At 37.3% G+C, this 17,635-nt stretch overlaps 1 protein-coding gene across 4 annotated transcripts in view; it reads left to right on the forward strand.

Moving 5' to 3' along the window:
• The first annotated feature begins 2,053 nt into the window (after positions 1-2,053).
• The window catches only part of dlgap1b (discs, large (Drosophila) homolog-associated protein 1b), a 76,904-nt gene continuing 61,322 nt past the window's right edge, over positions 2,054-17,635 (forward strand). For 3 of the 4 annotated variants that reach the window (XM_056738154.1, XM_056738156.1, XM_056738157.1), the window contains exon 1: positions 2,054-2,220. The gene's annotated coding sequence lies outside the window, so the exon portion shown is untranslated. Of the gene's footprint in view, positions 2,221-2,391; positions 2,590-17,635 lie in introns of those variants that run through there. The other variant, XM_056738155.1, reaches the window with a different exon arrangement.

Consider the following 17,635-nt stretch of genomic DNA (forward strand, 5'->3'; position numbering starts at 1 on the left):
AGTTCGGTTGACCATAGCGATGTCTTTCCAAACTGTTTTTTTACTTCCTTTGAATCCGCTTTTCAAGGTTAAACTTCAATTACAGCTTTCCTGTAGCTCAGTGGTAATCGCATTGCGATAACAACGCAAGGTTGTGGGTTCGATACCAGTGCATTGCAAATACCTATGTAAAATGTATAGGATAAAGCAATGTAAGTCGCTTTGGATAAAAGCGTCTGCCAAATGACTAAATGTAAAATGTAATTTCGAAATCGGTAAAGTTCATCTTTTTGTCCGGATTTTACAAGGTGGCTCATTAGAAACATATAAATGTACACGAAAAAAAGTTGTACTGAGTGACATGAAAAAGAGAGAAAATTCGTGTTGATGAACACGAATTAATAAATTACAGTTCGTGACAATTTCACGAATTCCCGGAAATGTCCCAATTTAATGAATGAATGAACACTGCCAGTAAATGGATCAGTTAAACATTGGGCGCTGCGTCAGTGAATCTCGGGTGACATCTAGTGCACTTTGTGGAGAACGTCCGGTTCCCTAAACTGTCAAGACTTACAAGTTAATCACCTAATTGTTTTTCTCAAGACTGGTCGTAACTAATTATCACTATCATCACTAATGACACACAGTGGTTGTCTTTGTGCAGAAGATCTCCGATTGAGCTTCTTTCCCTCATTAGTCATTACTGTATAAAATTAATGATATATAAAATGTCCAGTTGGTGCTGTCGGATATTAGATTAAATTGTAATTATTATTTACATTTTTACTCTTATTTTTGCTCAAGTGTGTTTCTTTTAATATTTAAAAGAATGCCCTTTCGGAAAATATTTTTTTTTAATAATCGTCAAATACACACTGGATATTGTTTAACAATCGGATGCAATACATCTCTGCTGTTCTGCAAGTTATTATTAAATTATGTCATTATATTGTATTATACTACAATTATTATTTTCAGCTAGCAATAAAGCTAAATTTAATGAATAAATCTCTGTTCTGAGTTCCTTTCAAAGAGAACCGGGAAATTTCTGATTACCACTAAATTTAGGCCTGAATTTTAAGCTTTAAAGATTGTAAGTAAATGAGTAAGTAATATAGCACCTTTCACAGACTCAAGTGCTTTACATTAAAATAATATACGTAAAATACATAAGCATTACCATGTTAATAATAAATGATGATAATCATGATGTGTCTTACTCACGCTACAAATGTGTGTTAATGTGTGAAACAGAAAGCCGAAAAGTGAAAAGATACCTGCAGACCCACACCTGAATATATGACTGTGATGATCGTCTAGACTTGTTGATCTTTAGTCATGCTTCAATGACTGAAACAAGTTTTGTAGACTAATTTTATTATAGAAAATATGAATGTGTGTTTCAATACAAAATTACAGTGCATTGTGAAGCCTTTCAGTGAATTCAGCTCTCGCTCATCCAAAAATAACAAGGTTCCTTCTGAGTATAATTGAGATATTGAGCTACAGTTCGCCATTCATTTGACTTTGTATGTAAAACCTTTTCATTTCATAAAAAAGCCCCAAAATGAACACAACGTAAAGAAAAAAACATAACGTTTGTAAATAAGATGAATATTTGAATAATTCAGTGTGATTATGTAATTATAAGAGTCAACAGGTTTTTGTGAGGTCTGTAAATGTCATCACTGTAGGCAAGTAAATATATATACCATTATATATACCATATACCATAATATACCCTTAAGGTCAATAAAGGTCATCACCAGTGTCAAAGTCAAATTCCTTGTGTGTGTGAAGATATTTGGCAATAAAGCTCCTTCAGATTCAGATTCAGAAAGGTCTGAGTACGCAAGCGCGTTTGTGTGTGCGTGCGTGTGTGTGTGTGTGTGTGTGTGAGACAGAGAGAGAGTGAGTGAGAGAGAGAGAGAGAGAGAGAGAGAGAGAGTGAGTGAGTGAGAGAGAGAGAGAGAGAGAGAGAGAGTGAGAGAGAGAGAGAGAGAGAGAGAGAGAGATGCAGCAGCAGCAGCAGCACTGTTGTGCAGACTGTGAAGTGCACGGCAGTGTGAGAACTCGGCGGTAGGGGGACCTCCTATCCACCAAACACCGGGCTTTAATTCCGTTCACACTGTGAGACCACATAGTCCAGCACTGAGATTCACGCACCGATACGGATATATCGCTCTTGCAATCTGATTTCTGGATAAAACTATTCATCTGCAGCGCGAGGCTCTCCAGGTAAGAAACGCGTTTGCGCGCATCTCAATTTCCACACAGTTTTATTCAATTGTTAGACACTGAGCGCTTGCTGACAGGCTCTCATAAGGATGATCGGCAATAGTGAAATAACTACAGCATGTGTCAGTGGTGACCATATGAATGAAAACATCACTGTCATGGATCTATCCGGTGAGAAACGATTGAATTTTCAGCGTGTCACTGCAATCGATCTTACAGCTGCGGAGAATCTGGACCTCGCTCAAGTGACCATAAGGATCGTCAGTGAACTGTTGCTTGCGATGCTGTTTCTCTCTAGTCAGAGCAATGGACGTGTTTGTATTATCTGCACAGCTTGGCTTTGAAGTATTTTGGAGTGTTTGTTTTCTGGTAAGATCGAGTAGCCTAAAGGAATAAGTTATAACACGTATCCATCACAGAATAACACGGTAAATAGATATTGCTCTGTTTCGAGAAGACTTTCCAATGATAAGTGTATCGGCACTTGCACGCGTATGGCGTCATATAGCGTTGCGTTGTCGTGCCATGTAGTTGCGCTGACAGTCGCGTTGGATGCTGATGCTTTGGGGCCAAGCGTTGAGAATATAGCGCAGCGGGCTGGACCATGACGCCAACATCCAGCGCAAAAAAGTGGATCAGTAGACTTGTATTGTAAATATAACTGCGTTTTGGGTCGTGTAAGTTAAAATGATTTACTTTTAGTGTTAAGCAACACAGTGATTCAGATGCAGTAATTTTGCCAGATCTTAATGAACGAATATTAACTATTAATTTTTGTATGTGATGTGCTATGAGCGCCTGCTGGATTGCATTGCATATGCATACGTTTTGATGTAATGGTAGATTATAATGCTTTGTGTGGAATTTAAACAGCAGTGTTGATGATTCTCCATATGTGATGAAAAAGTGAATGAACTACACACTTGGATTTACATTTTAAAGAACACTTTTATTCAAATCCAAGTGCCACATGTGTGTTTTTTTCTCATTTATCAGTGCATATTTGGAGCTATAGTAAATCAACTCACAACTGTCTATCATCCTAAAATCAACATTGACAGACACGTCTAAAAAAGTGTCAAGGTTTTAATTTGTTTTCTCACTTTTAGAGTGTAGTGTATTTCTTGTTCATTTCTTTCCTCATAGTGTGTATCGGTTCTTACACAGGTATGCACACTGAAATGCACACACACAGCTTTTTGGCTCTGTGCTGCAGGGGATTCAAATGGACCAAAGATGTTCACATACAATTTAGGATGTTTCATATTTAAAATCTTTTATTTTTAGCCTCTAAGAGCTAAGCACCTCTCTTTTCCTTTTTTACTATCAGCCTTTCTGTCTGTTTGTGTGAGTGAGGGCTTGACAGGCTGCCTACAGGCTTGCCCTTTTTTCTATACCCTGCTGTGAGGCATCAATAATAAATGATTTTCAGATTGGCACATCTCTCTGTGTGGTACATGGCAGTAATGAGACGATGCTCTTCTCTTTAAAATAACCCTAAGTTACAAGAGAATGTTTGTGCACTGTGTCAATATATCTGAGGGAATGATTCCTGATATAACTACAATCAAAGCAGTTTCATAAAGCGTGTAATAAAACATTCATAAGGATTGTTTGTGACAAGATGCTTGTGTTACATTCTAAAAGGGAGATACGACAAGCATTTGTAATGTGATTCTGTCCTAATATTGAAGAAATGTAACTCTGTGGATGTGTTGTCCTGTGTGTGATTGTATTCATTACTCTTCATATACTGTAGAAGGCCTACCTGAGGTTGTACTGTACTCTCTATAGCATCTGCCTTAAAGCATAATTCATACACTCTCCTCTGCTTAGTAGTGTGCACTTCAGATATTAGGCCCTTTATCACATCTATAGTGCATACTTCAACCCTAATCTGTGTCCCAATCATCTTTTTCAGAACAGCATCTCAAATCAGAAGCCCTTTATCATAGCTGAGAGACACATTTTAGTCCTGTAGAGCACTCCAGATGAGCTCTGGAGCCACCCAGGCGTTTAAACCGTCTGTTAGGAGTCTTTCTAGATTGCTGTTTTCTCAAAGACATCCCTCTGCTGTTTGTGGAGTTCAGGAGAGAAGCGGGACTGCCCGGGGGAGGTCATCCGATCACGCATCAATCTCTTATTTCAGATTGCGGGAAGAGAATTTAGAAAAGGTGGAATAAAGGACAAGTAAGATTTTCAGGGTAACTGGAGAGCAATAGGAAAGTCTTTCTTAGATGAAAGTCTTTCCAATTTTTTAGATGCCTGAAAAACATCTTCCCCAGAACTTATGGCAAGACTTTTTGAACTATGTTGACTTCTATTCACATGCATGAGAATGCACAAGACTGGAAATGCATCAAGTGATTTTCTACTGTTTATGCAGGTTCAAATTTTGCGAACTGTCCCAGGGGAAGATTAAAACAGTCATTATCAATGGAAAAAGTCATTTTACAAACCCAGACAAGCTTCATTACCTGTTGCCTATCTGTTAGAAACATGGTGCACACTTGTATGGAAAGAGGAATTAAGCAAATATTCAAAGTGACTTATATCTGATAGGTTTGTACAGCCTCATTGTGTAATGACATCTTTATCTTTTGTTGTCATAATTTATTGTCATAGTGAAGAACATAATCTATTTGTTTAGGTTTATCTTTACATATTGTTTGAGCATAAGAGCTGTGTAAATATGTTTTTTATGCTTCTTTCATGCATTTGTTAGCATCACTAAAATGACAGACATGCAATGTCTTCATTGGTCTCAATGGGCGCTAATGAGTATATTTATACGCACACGCACATGCACACACAAACACACACTTACGCAGTCCCATTTCTTCAGGCATTACTTGACATTGTCAGTCTGGTCTGCAGCTACAACACTCATATAATCTAGAAAGAAGAAAAAAGGAATTCTGGGACAGTGTGAGATTTGGGAGTGTAAGAGAGAGAGAGACGGAGATAGAGCACAAAGGCATGTTTATTTTAGTGTCAAAGTTGTGTTTGAAAGTGATTTATTTAGCCTGTAAGGTCTGTTGCTCAGACACTTCCTGGAAAACAGATTTTTTTATTATAAATCTTTCTGTCACCTCTGTGGCTTTTTCTGTACTTTGCGCTGCTAATGATTTAAAAGTTGTGTGAATGTGTGTCAGAAACACACAGTTTTTGTTGATAATGGTCGTGGTTGTCTCGAGGGTTCAAATAATTACACCGAAGACAAAAATTCATATTTTGTTTGAAAATGATGTTATATATTAATATATATTATATATTATATATTAATTTTCATTATTGTATGTCTGAAATATTTTTGCACTGAAATATAAAAAAAATTTAAACATTTTTGTAGAGAGTGTTGATAACCATATGCAATGTTTTCTTGGACATTGTTGGAGAAAAATTAGTACTAGATAGAGTTAGGGTTAGTAATAACATTTTTTTTTTTGTAAATTTATTTTCTTGAAATCCACAGTGAAAAACAGTGAACATTTGCTCCGCCTCTGTGAATCGCATGGATTTTTAACAAAGCTCATCTCTCTGAAAAGTGAGGTGTGCTATGATTGGCCAGTTAACCAGTACGTAGTGATTAGTCGAATACTTCAAGCGTGTGACGTTAATGTAACGCCTCTAACCATATTTGGAACATCAGGTTCCAAAATATTGTACTGACATGTACACCCACCTTACTTACGTATACATTTTGGCGGTCTTAGTCAAATCATACCACAAACTGATGTAGATTTGTGGGGGTGTGGTTACACGAGGTGTTTCAGGCAGATCTAGGTGAGGATTCGCTTTTAGATAGAATGCATCTTTTGTTCCGACACTTAATTTTTGCAGTTTTATGTGTCTAAAACATGCATGGGACACTTATATCACACCAAAGAGACAGAAAATAAATAAATAAATTACAGTATTTGCAAAAGGTGAAAACCGGAGAACCATTCAAAACAACAGAAAAGATGCTCCGTATTTTGACTGGACATCTAGAAATGCTGATTAAACGAAAATTTGGAATGCCCACTTGATTTTTTCCGTGGCTGTATATGTGGCACCGGTTGTGCAGAATTGCTGAACAGGCAGCATTATCCAATCACAGGAAAGAAGCAAGCGACAGAATATTAAAGGGAGGAAGGAAGTGACAGCATATTAAAGATGGCACACTGATGCTGATTAGCTCAAAACTTATTTCAGCTGAATCAACTCTCTTCAGTTCTACTCCGCTCAGCTGTTCATGTGTATGAAAGAGAGAGACGGCATATAATTGTCAGTTTGTAAATTGTTGCTGTGCATCTCTGTGAATATTTGTCATCTGTGTGGATGCTGCAAACGGTTCAACAGTTTTGTGGGTCGACAGCCTAGTAATTCCAACAACCTCCTGAGGTGTTTTTCTGCGCAGGGAGTGGGAAAGTACAGTTCATGTGAGATTTATGAAAAAGACGCGTTGAATAATTGATGAAGTGGAGGTGCTCTTTCCTGGCTTGTTCTTCTGTAACCCTGTGAGAACTGCAAGCTCTTAATGCCTTAAAGCACATTATAACAGGTAGCGTGTCGTGTGTGAAACAGGACAGAAACAACGCATAGGGTCAGAGTTATAAAAGCAGCATGCATGTAAGGTCAGCTGTCTCGATTGAATTTACCCATGGTTGATTTAAACAAAGACTAAAAATCCTATAGATTAAAACAAGGACCCATGCATATTTTAGGGCTTGCGCTGTCACAATATCAGATTTTTACTATACGTTTGTCGTGGCAAAATTATTTGCAAGAATGATATTAGTGCGACGGTATTGCATAAAAAATAATAATAATGCTATCAATCACATTAATCTTTAATTTTGTCTATTGTTTCGTTTTCTTATTTTTTGGTATTAGAGAGGCAAAGAGAGAGTTGAATACTAAGGCAAATTATTTATACCGGTTGAAAACCTTAATCAAGTATGATCACGTCAGCCAGATACAGCACTAATACTTATTATTATCATTAATTATGGTTATTAATATTCCTATTTTTGTCTATAACTGGTATGTGCCTTTAATTTTCAAGTAATCCCAAAGACTTTCTCTGCATCCAAAATTGCCTACTTCTATACTATAGTGTAAGACAATAAGAATGCAAAATGATACTGACGTATGAAACAGTTTTCAGAAACAACATATAAGAAATACCCAGATGGTCTACTCTGTTTTCGCTGAAATTTTGCAGTATGCATCAGATTGATACTTTTACCCTGAGGCTACAGATTCAAAATTTTGAGAAGATTGTCTTTTAAGTGATATAGAATATGTATTCCTCATAGCACTTGTTTAATAGCACATGAGTACTTTTTTGGGTGGGGGGTTGTTGTTAGTACAGGATAGGTAAATTATCACATGACAACAAACGCGTGGTGAATATTGTTATTCTTGAAGGTATCAATACTGCACCCATACAAACATACAAATGTATCACTTAAAAAGTAGGTATATCATTTACTTCTGTATTTATTGTCATCATATAGATCAGCTTATCTTATCGCTAATGTAACAGGGATATAATACAACGACTAAGTGTTTTGGTTATTTCTGGGGTCACCTGGGTTGAATTGTATTATGTCCAAGCATTATTTAGGCCACTGAAAGATGTTCCTATTGGTCAATTTGTCCTACTCCTCTACTGCGATTGGTTAGATGGGGTCTGTGTCATCTCAATTTCATCCTCTGTTTTTTTGACATGACGTTTGTGTAGTGCTCATTTTTATCCCATGCACACACTCCATCTAAAGCATAGAGCTTTGTGTAAGCCCTCGTTAGGAGGGATAATCTGCACTAGACATGCTGGAAGAGGACGGGAAGTGGGTTTGTGTGATAGTTTTAAAGATCTTTCCCAGTTTAATTTAAGCATATACACACAACATTTATATGAGGACTTACAGTAAATTTGCTTCTGTATAAGCTTATGAAACGGTAAGCAAAACCAAGTGCCATGATACCAAGGGTGTTCTGGATGGTTGCCAGGGCGTTGCTATGGAGTGCTTTCTTCAGTGTTAATATGTGGGTTTTTATTTTTTGATGCATTTCATCATTAAAGCAAAAAAAAAACTTATAAGTTACATCACTTTGACATATTTAAGTCACATGACCATGACGGTTGCTAGAACATGCAATAGACTTACATTATATTTCATGATATTTATATCAATATTTATATTAATTATTATTGGGAATGAATATAGATGTTTGTTAAAATCTCTAATCTCAAACATGAGCAATACTAAGCTATATTTGCTTTTTTAGGGGCTATGAATGATGAAATGTGTGGATGCTGTATGTCTAGGTAAAGCTCTGAAACACAGGAAAACTTGTGTCTTGATACTGGTAAACATTTACCTCATGCTGTGATGTTGACAAGAATCCCTCACGCCCTCTCTCCCTCTTTGCACCTTTGTTTTCCCACAAATTCCCTTGTGAAAAGACAAAATTGTGTCTGTTGCTTTCAGCCACAGTGTGTTGATACACAAAGTATTGTAAATGATCTAACATGTGTTCATAGGTTCGTGTTTTGGTCTCCTATAGTCATAACCTGTTTGATCTACTATCCCACACAGATGAAGCTCTAGCGCCTTCATTCATTCTTCAGCATTCAGAGCTCAAGCTCTGTCCATCAGACACAGACAATGAATATAAACATTAAATGTTTCTTTAACCAGCATTCACATTAAAGTGCAGAGAAAGATAGAGTGCTGGTTATAGACTACATAGGAACGTTTTGTGTGGAGGGGAAAATGTACGAAAACGTGTGGAGGGACTGATGTAGATGTAAAATCCTACAGATTTGTGGTTTACAGGCACGCTGAGGCCTCAAGAGTCTGACAAATTTAATTTCACAGGCTGCAGAGCACACTAGCATGCACTCACATGCACACTCTTATACACAGACAGCAGGCGTAGTGACATTTACATGGTCTCTTCTAGCACGGGTAGTCACAGCAGTCACAGAAAGCCGCTAGTTCAAGAGCAATATCAGAGAAAAGGAGCGTTAGTTTTTGAAAGACCTATACAAATTTGTGGCATCTAGTGGTGAGGTTGCGAATTGCAACCAACGTCTCACTCCACCCCTCCCTTACTAAGCACTACGGTGGCTGACACAGGACTACGATTTTTTGCCTTTTTGCTTCTTTGGTGAAGGAGATAACGTATTTATGAAATGCGCTCTGTAGAGCAGTTTGTCTGATTTGGGCTACTGTAGAAACAACATGGCGAATTCCATGCAAGGGAACCTGTGATGTTTGTATATAGAAATATGATAGGGAGTTAAATCATAACACTTCATTCTGGAAGGTATTTATTTATACACCTCTGAAGACATAGTTAGGTTTAAAAATGCACATGGGACCTTTAAAGTAGAGCAAGATACTAGTAAAAACATGCTATGTACTAGATATCGACCAAGTTGCATCAATCAGTATTCTTTTTAACATTTTGAATCCTGAGAAAGTCTAATTTTAGGAAGTAAATTTAAGATTTTTAGAATTGAATCTTTATTGTTTTAAAAAGTGTAAAGGTAACAAAACACAATTATAATGTCAAAATGTTACGCAGAACAATAATCATTTTCCATTGGCCTAGAATGTTTGAATGTTTCTATTCTGCACTTTTAGGATATTCAAGCTACATTTTTACCAATTTTTTTTACAAAAATGGTGTCACAATGAGTACACCTGAGGCTGAAGTTATCTATAAAGTCTAAAATCTGTATATTAAGCAAGCTTATATCGAAAGTTTATCACTTAGGGACTTTAACAATTACAACAACTTCTTCCCCAGAATATGTAAGGAATGTTAAGTGTTTCCTCTCAAGTGCTGCATTAACTTCATTATGCATTATGAACAACATTAAGTTATATAATGCTCAGATCATGTTAATGCATAATGCATAAAGTTAAAAATGAGCCATGAATGCAAGTTTCATATAATCTCTATGAACCCCCTGTAGTTCCTTTATACACCTTTGTTGGAAAACTCTGGTGTGATACCTATAAACTGATCTAGACTGGAGCTCACAGTATTAGGTGGTGTTTACATTAGCCCGTTGTCATACAAAACAGAGTTTTAAAACATCTGACAGTCAGATGATTTTCATAGTATTTCCATAGTATTTCAAGGAATACTTTAGTTTTTACATGGTACATGGAAAACTAATGCAATACCATGTTAGTTTTTCTTCTGATGATTTTACATGTACTTCCTGTGTGATGTGGATTACTCACAGCTCTCTCAGTTTAGCATTCGCTCTTTCGCTCTCACACACCGGTTTATTCTCTAGCTCATAAAATTCTTCTACTTCAAAGACGACTGTTAACATATGGCAAAGAAATGTGCGATCTTAAATCATTGTGGTGCCAAACACTAAATGATTTAAATCTGTTCAATTTGGAAGCCAGTTTCATACTTGTGATAAAAAAGGCATCTTTAAAGTTAGCGCAGTCTGGCCACAAGTCTTGGTTACATCCCAAAACTAGATTAAAATCTCCTGAAGGAAATACAAGTGCTTGGAAGGCAGCAAAGGAATCTCAGGTAAGGAATTAGGATGTAGTTCTGCTTAAATTAAATGCGAAAGTTTTATAAATCAACAACAAGCGCCGCTTCAGTGCCACCTTTGCTGTGCAATGCTGGCTATATGGTTACATAGATTTAGTAACATTGCAATTTAGTTTGCAAATAAATACAACTAAGTAGGCCAATGTTTTTCCAATTTAAATGTCCAGTGTGTCATTTTTTTATAGGTTCTATTGACAGAAATGAAATGTAATATTCATAACTGTCTTTAGAGGTATATAAAGACTTTACATAATGACGCGTTGTGTTTTTATTACCTTAGAAGGAGCTATTTCTATCTACATACACTGCGGGTCCCCTTACATTGAATACGGCATGTTGTTTCTACAGCAGCCCTTAGTGGATAAACTGCTCTACAGAGCGCATTTTTTAAATACGTTATTACCTTCGGAAAAGAAGCGAAAGCGCGACAACATCGTAGTCCTCTCGCAATTCGCAACCTCACCACTAGTCGCGGCACGATTTCATACACTGTACCTTTAAAATATGTGACGCACAACTAAAACTGGAATTATTCACAAAACAAAGTCTGAATTGAATACATGAAGTGGTTTGAGTGCAGCTATGTGAGCACTATAAAAATGGAAAATATATTTCATAAAGGCTGACATTTGACATTCTTAGACTATTGAAAAATGCCTGTGTTTGCAATTCCGTCTGCATTTTTTGTTTCTGAGTGTCGACTGTCTACGTCTCTCTCCATCTCCCTAGAGCTATTACCAGAAAGTAATAATGTATTCGTTCCAGAATGGGGCATGAGAGGCTCATCAGCTCGTGTCTATGTGTGTTTATAAAAATGGTGAGAAAAGTAAAATATCAGCAGGATCATAGAGGTGAAAACAACATTATAGAGGTTTGAAAGTTGAATGTGAATCCCACAGTTTTGTCATGTCTTAACCCTTAAATATCTCCCTTCTCCTCTTTTCTTCCTGTGTGTGTCAACTTCCTCTGAATAGTGGATTATTAATTGTGTGTGTGTTTTAGCAGGTCTCTGTGAGTTATATTAAGGTGCTAACATAGTCAGCCAATCAGCAAACTGTATTATATCTACGACAGCCAGAGCACAGAGGAGACTTGTGTCTGACAGATGGCTATGTTGTGTGCGTGTGTGTGTGTGTGTGTGTGAGTTCACACGTTGCTTGTGTCAGGGAATGGGTTGCTCCATATTTGTTAGCTTGATGTATGTTAACATATTTGGTTTGTTTGTGTTGACATAATTGTGTTTGCACAGTATCCTCCTGTCACAAACAAATAGTGCAGTTTGTGCATGCGAATGCAATGCATAGTGTAGCGTGCATGTGTGTGTTTGTTTTTGGCTGCAATTCCTCAATTTCCAGGGGGGTCTGTGTGTAAAGGCTATATCACCGTGTGTTTCTGTCAAGGGTGAGTAGCTGTTGACCACCTTGCTCTCTGCACACCCCAGCGGGACACAGCCTCTGCCCTGCACACAAACCAGCCAGTCAACAGATCTGTAAATATACGATAGAGCCTTAATAGTGACAGTTACACAATCTTGATCATTTCCATCTCCAAGTATAAATGCAGCAAATTTAGCTTCTTCATGAAAGAGCGGAATAATCTTCTGGTTTCTTTCAAGATTTTGTTGAGCCTGATATTATCAGATATTCACACTTTGGTACCTTGACTAATCTGAGCACAGTTTGTGAAATTGTTTAGATTGCCCTTGAAACTCTAACTGTTAGTTATTTTAGATTTCTTGGGAGAAACGCGTGAGGACAGTAAGTCTATATTTGCTCAGCATTTCATTGGAATTGTTTGTAGTTGAAATAAATGAGACAGTATTGAGGTAGAATTCATTATCATTATTCACATGTATTGAGGTATTTGATATTTTTCTTTGCTTTATGCATTTTGGGCTTAAATGAATGTGTTGAAAACTATTTTACATCAAACTTAGTGTTGTTAAATATTATATTGTTTAAATAAGCCAAGAAAACGTCGGTAAATTAAAGGGACATTACGGATCTGCAGACCAATTTTATGTTTCCACCAATGTCAAAATCAAACTTACGCCCTTGGCCTGCGTTGAAGCTACCCGTGTAAGTCATTGCAAAGTCATTGTGTACCTGTACTCGCAGAGAATACCAGCCAAGCGACTGAGTGAATTGAATAAAACTAGACTGCAGAAAGAACAAGGAACAAAATGTTTGTGTGTGTGGTTGGAATTTTAAACTAATTGAATTATTAAATTCTGAACCTGAATGCGGTATATTGCAGAAAACCATCTGATGGGATCAGGATAAACACAAAGAAATAAACCACATGAATGGGGAAGAACTGTGGGTAATGCAGATGTAGTTATTCATCTTCAGCAGCATGGACACTGGTGAACTCTATACTATCCTATACTTACTATCAATATATTGTCAGACCATAAGTAAATATGCCTCTGTATTGCATCTTCCTAACATAGACCAAAAAAATGAATATCAGAAAAACTAAAATTGTAAAATGAAAATTTGTATATTTTTAGGATTTTACTTTAAGGGCCAGATTTACCAAACAGGGCAAAATGGAGCGAAAGCGCAGGGTTTAAGACTTTTTTGGGGGCCTTGCGTAAATAAAGCCGCAAATCCCAGTACAATGACAAGCGCAAACATTTGTAAATCGTGTCCCATGATTCTTTTATATACTCTACCCCTGTAAAGTTTCTGAAGTTTCTGAACTCCTACAAATGTATATGCAATAAGACGAGACCAGTCACAAAAACAGCATTGTCCACAACTTTTTAGCGCCAATTTACACTGCGTATAAGTAAATACCGACTGTAGTTTTCTTTACGCCAAAAGAGGCGTTTGCTTTGGCGCAAGCTGTTTCGTAAATCCCTTATTCTCTTGAGATGGTGGTGACTTCACAAGTTTCAAAAAACATCTTGTAGGATTTTAGTTTTTGTACCACTGTTTGTTATTATGCTTTTAATATGAGAGGCTGCAGGCCTTGACCAGATTTGTGCTATAGGATCATGATCTGATCACAGACATTTACTCATTCATACGCATACACATTCTAAGAACGTCATCAGAGGTTGTGAGCTGAAGGATCAGATGTGTTTGTCATGCCCGCTGCTCTCATCAATTCATCAACTCAACATAATTGTACGAGTATGACAGAACCGCCGTGAAGACCAGGACTTGAGTTTGTGTGTTTGTCGTGCTGAACTTATTGTAGTATGGACTGCACTACATCTCTGTTTCTCTCTCTTGATATTATTTATTTCCCCTATATAAAATGTGAATTTTCTATTAAAAAAATAAAATGATTTTAATGAAGTACTGACCAAACGAACAATATACAGAAACACTGTCTAAGGAATGCAGCATCCAATGCATGGAATTAAATCTTTAAACACATTCAGGTTTTTTTTGCGTTCTTGCTGTTTTTATTTCAGTCAAAGTTTTTTTTTTAATTTCATGACCAAGGTCTCTTCAAATAGCCGATGCAACCTGATGTCATGTTGCAGGGCTGAGAGACCGAGAGGGACAAACTGATGGCAGATTCTCTACAGCTCCTGACATACTGACTCCTCCTGAGTGACAATTATGCGGCGATGACTCACTGCCTCCAAGAAGACTTTTTTAGTCTTCTGATGTTATTTATTCTTGTTTGCTTTCGAAGAAAAGTTACCCCTAGGCCAACAAATGTGTCTTCGTCAGCATCCTGCAGATACTCACACACACACAAGTGTTAAAGAGATAATCAAATCACTTTATCACTTTCACTTTATACTCTCTACAAAGTTAAGTCTACAAAGTCAATAAAGATACTGAATGTAGTATCGTGTATGTTGCAAGCTGTGAGCTCAGACACTGTGCTTGTTGTCTAGAAGTAACATTTACCTGCAGTTCTATACAGAGATTCCAGCAGAAGCCAGCCTGGCGCAGCCGATACACTTGGAATGGATTAATGAACAAGAGTTAATCCATTTGTAATCTTGTTTATAAAGAAGGGGTGACTGCAGCACGCTGGGCTGTAAACCAGCGTGAAGACATTTTCAGGTCAGTGTTTTGTGCTGATAACTGACTCTATCTGTTCAATTGTTGCACAAACACCGCTACTTTACCCAGAATGCTCAGCATGAGGGAAGCCGCTGAGCGGGAAGCTTTGGATTAGATTCAGTTTTAATATCCTGCCTGGGAAACGACAAGTGGTCTTTTTATTCTTTGGTTTATTTCAGTTTTATAGCACCATTTTATTTGTTAGGTGGTTTATTGTGGATTCAATCAGATAAGTGAGACTCAATTATCATAAATGTGTGCTAATGAAGACACTGCTGTGTGTCACAGCTGTGGTGGAGTGCATATGCTCCCAATATGTCTGTCCTTTGATGTATGTCAAAGCCATGTTCTCCTCTCTGTCTTGTAATGTTCTGTACAGACTTCTACGTTTGAAATAGCATGCTACTGCTCTTATAGTATACTGCAGTAGTAGCAAAAAAAATTTGCAGTTTACAATATGCTAATTGTCCACAATGCACTTGAATTTGTTAACTGTGATCAATTAAGACTAATTAATTAAAAAAAATGTTTTATAATTTTATATTAAGTAGCGCTATTATAATTTTACGTTTCACTTTTATCTTGTACTGTTAAATGTTAACTGTCACCCGTTCCATATATGGGACACCTAAGTTTGCATCAATATTGTGCGTGTAATTTCTAATTGAATCATGACAAACTATATATCATTGGAAAGATCTAAGACTCTAGAATACATATTTCTTTGGTGTTTTTTTATAATTTATGTAGGGAGAGTAATTGATTCTTTTTTTTAAGAGTGTGCTTAGATTTTCTGTTATCCTTTTGAGACAGGTATTTTTTATATTCATATTCTTGTGGGTTGTAAGAAGAGCTTGATACAGGGGAGATACATATGGCGCCACAATCAAGTACTAAAGTGCTTGGCTGCAGAAGTAGAGACCAAGAGAGTGGCAGCAAATACCATCACCCAAAACGCCAACCCTTTATTCGAGAGAGGGGCAGAAAATGTGTGCCAAGCCTTTATCCCCAAATTCAGGTCTGCTAAGTATAGTCAGGGATTTGGAAATGTGAGTTGAGTTAAACTACAGACTTTCTTTCTCCTTGGAAATCGCAGCGACCAATCTGCGGCCGGACATGGTTCTGTGCTCCAGTTTCAGTGGAACAGTCCTCATAGTTGAGTTGGGAAGAGGCCATTAACAAATTGAAGGGATGAATCTCCAATATGCCAACTTGGCATTGGAGGATGAAGATTGGAGATGGACAGCGAAAGTGTTCCCTGTGGAAGTGTTCTGCAGGGGCTTTGTTTCCAATTCCACTACAAGCTGCTTAAGGAAGTGGAGATCAGAGGACAGGTCCAACAGACGGCAGTCAAAGAACTTGCCACACGCTGAGAGAAGCAACCACTAGCTTTGGTTGAAATGGAAGGACACAAAATTGGCTGCCAAATGACCACGTAATAAAAATGTGTTGTAATTTTACCCCATACAGGTACGTTTGGTGTGTTTGGCAATGCTGATTTCCAAGCACGTATTTACTTTAATAAAATGACACCCCGTGACTCATAAATGTTGCATACTGATACAAGCACACACGCACACACAGTCTGTAACCTTTCCACTCGTGATCTTCAATAATCAGCATCCTTAAGGTCAGACTAAAGGTCACACTTAAGTCTCTTTCAGCCTCTGAAAGATCACACATCAGGACACTTAGGAAGATCTCACAATGCTGTTAACCATTTAACATATTTGTGTGTGGGGGTATACAGTATACATATATATTGTGAAAAATGAATGTGAAAAATGCACAATATACTGTGGTGCTTTTAAAAACGTTTTTCAGCTTGTGTAGCTGCTGTGTCTACTACTGGTTTAAGCGATGGTTTGAGTTTGGGGTCGGTGCTAAACAATGAAAGTGTAGAGTTCATGCGTAGCAGAAGGAGTGCTTGGGCTGTACAAAGCCAGTAACATTGGAGATCATTTGATGAAGAACAAATCCGCTAGGTCTCTGTCTGTTCTATTGTGCATTCGCTGTGATGCGATATGGCAATTATTTTAATAAATCTGGATGTCTTAATCTCATTATAAAGACTCATAGGCAAGCCGCCCTCTGGGATATTGGCTTAGAATCCACCAATGTGTGAGAAATGGCATTCCAAAATGACACTAAAAGACATTTGTGTTTATTGATTTAGTGGTTGTATACACAAATATATCCACTATCTGCATATACACGACACACAACACTCATTAGATCATGCTAACTGCTTCAACTGTAGGAGGCACATGGGTTTCCGTTATCTCATTCACCCTTGAATTACATGTATGTGCATCTGTGTTACTCATCCATTTACTGCTGTGGCCTGGATGTGCACAACAACATTAGCAAAGCAAACCAAAACTGCGAAAAGGACGACACAATACAACACAACACAACAGAATTAAGGCAAAACACAGAAATATAAAGACGTTTTTTTTACGCTTGACAACATATTTTAAGTCATTCACCACAACTCATAATCATAGTTAAACCAAATTAGATTCTTGGCATGCTGAAAACTAGTCTTAGGCAAGAACTTGTTGTTTTCGCAAGACTATGTAATGATTACACGATGACACTAGAAGAGGTTTTCCAAGAAAGCATTATATCCAATCTTATCTCACGGGTATTCAGGTTTTACGAGGTGGCTAATTCGAATAAATCCGTACATTGTGAATCATGCAGAAATGTTTGATTAGAAAACGCAAAACTGAAGCCCCTTTCCTTACCCCAAACCCTTAACATAGCATCACTGGTGCAAAAGCATATTTTACTAG

Source organism: Triplophysa dalaica, chromosome 23, assembly GCF_015846415.1.
Source record: "Triplophysa dalaica isolate WHDGS20190420 chromosome 23, ASM1584641v1, whole genome shotgun sequence".
In the NCBI taxonomy this organism is placed as follows: Eukaryota; Metazoa; Chordata; class Actinopteri; order Cypriniformes; family Nemacheilidae; genus Triplophysa; species Triplophysa dalaica.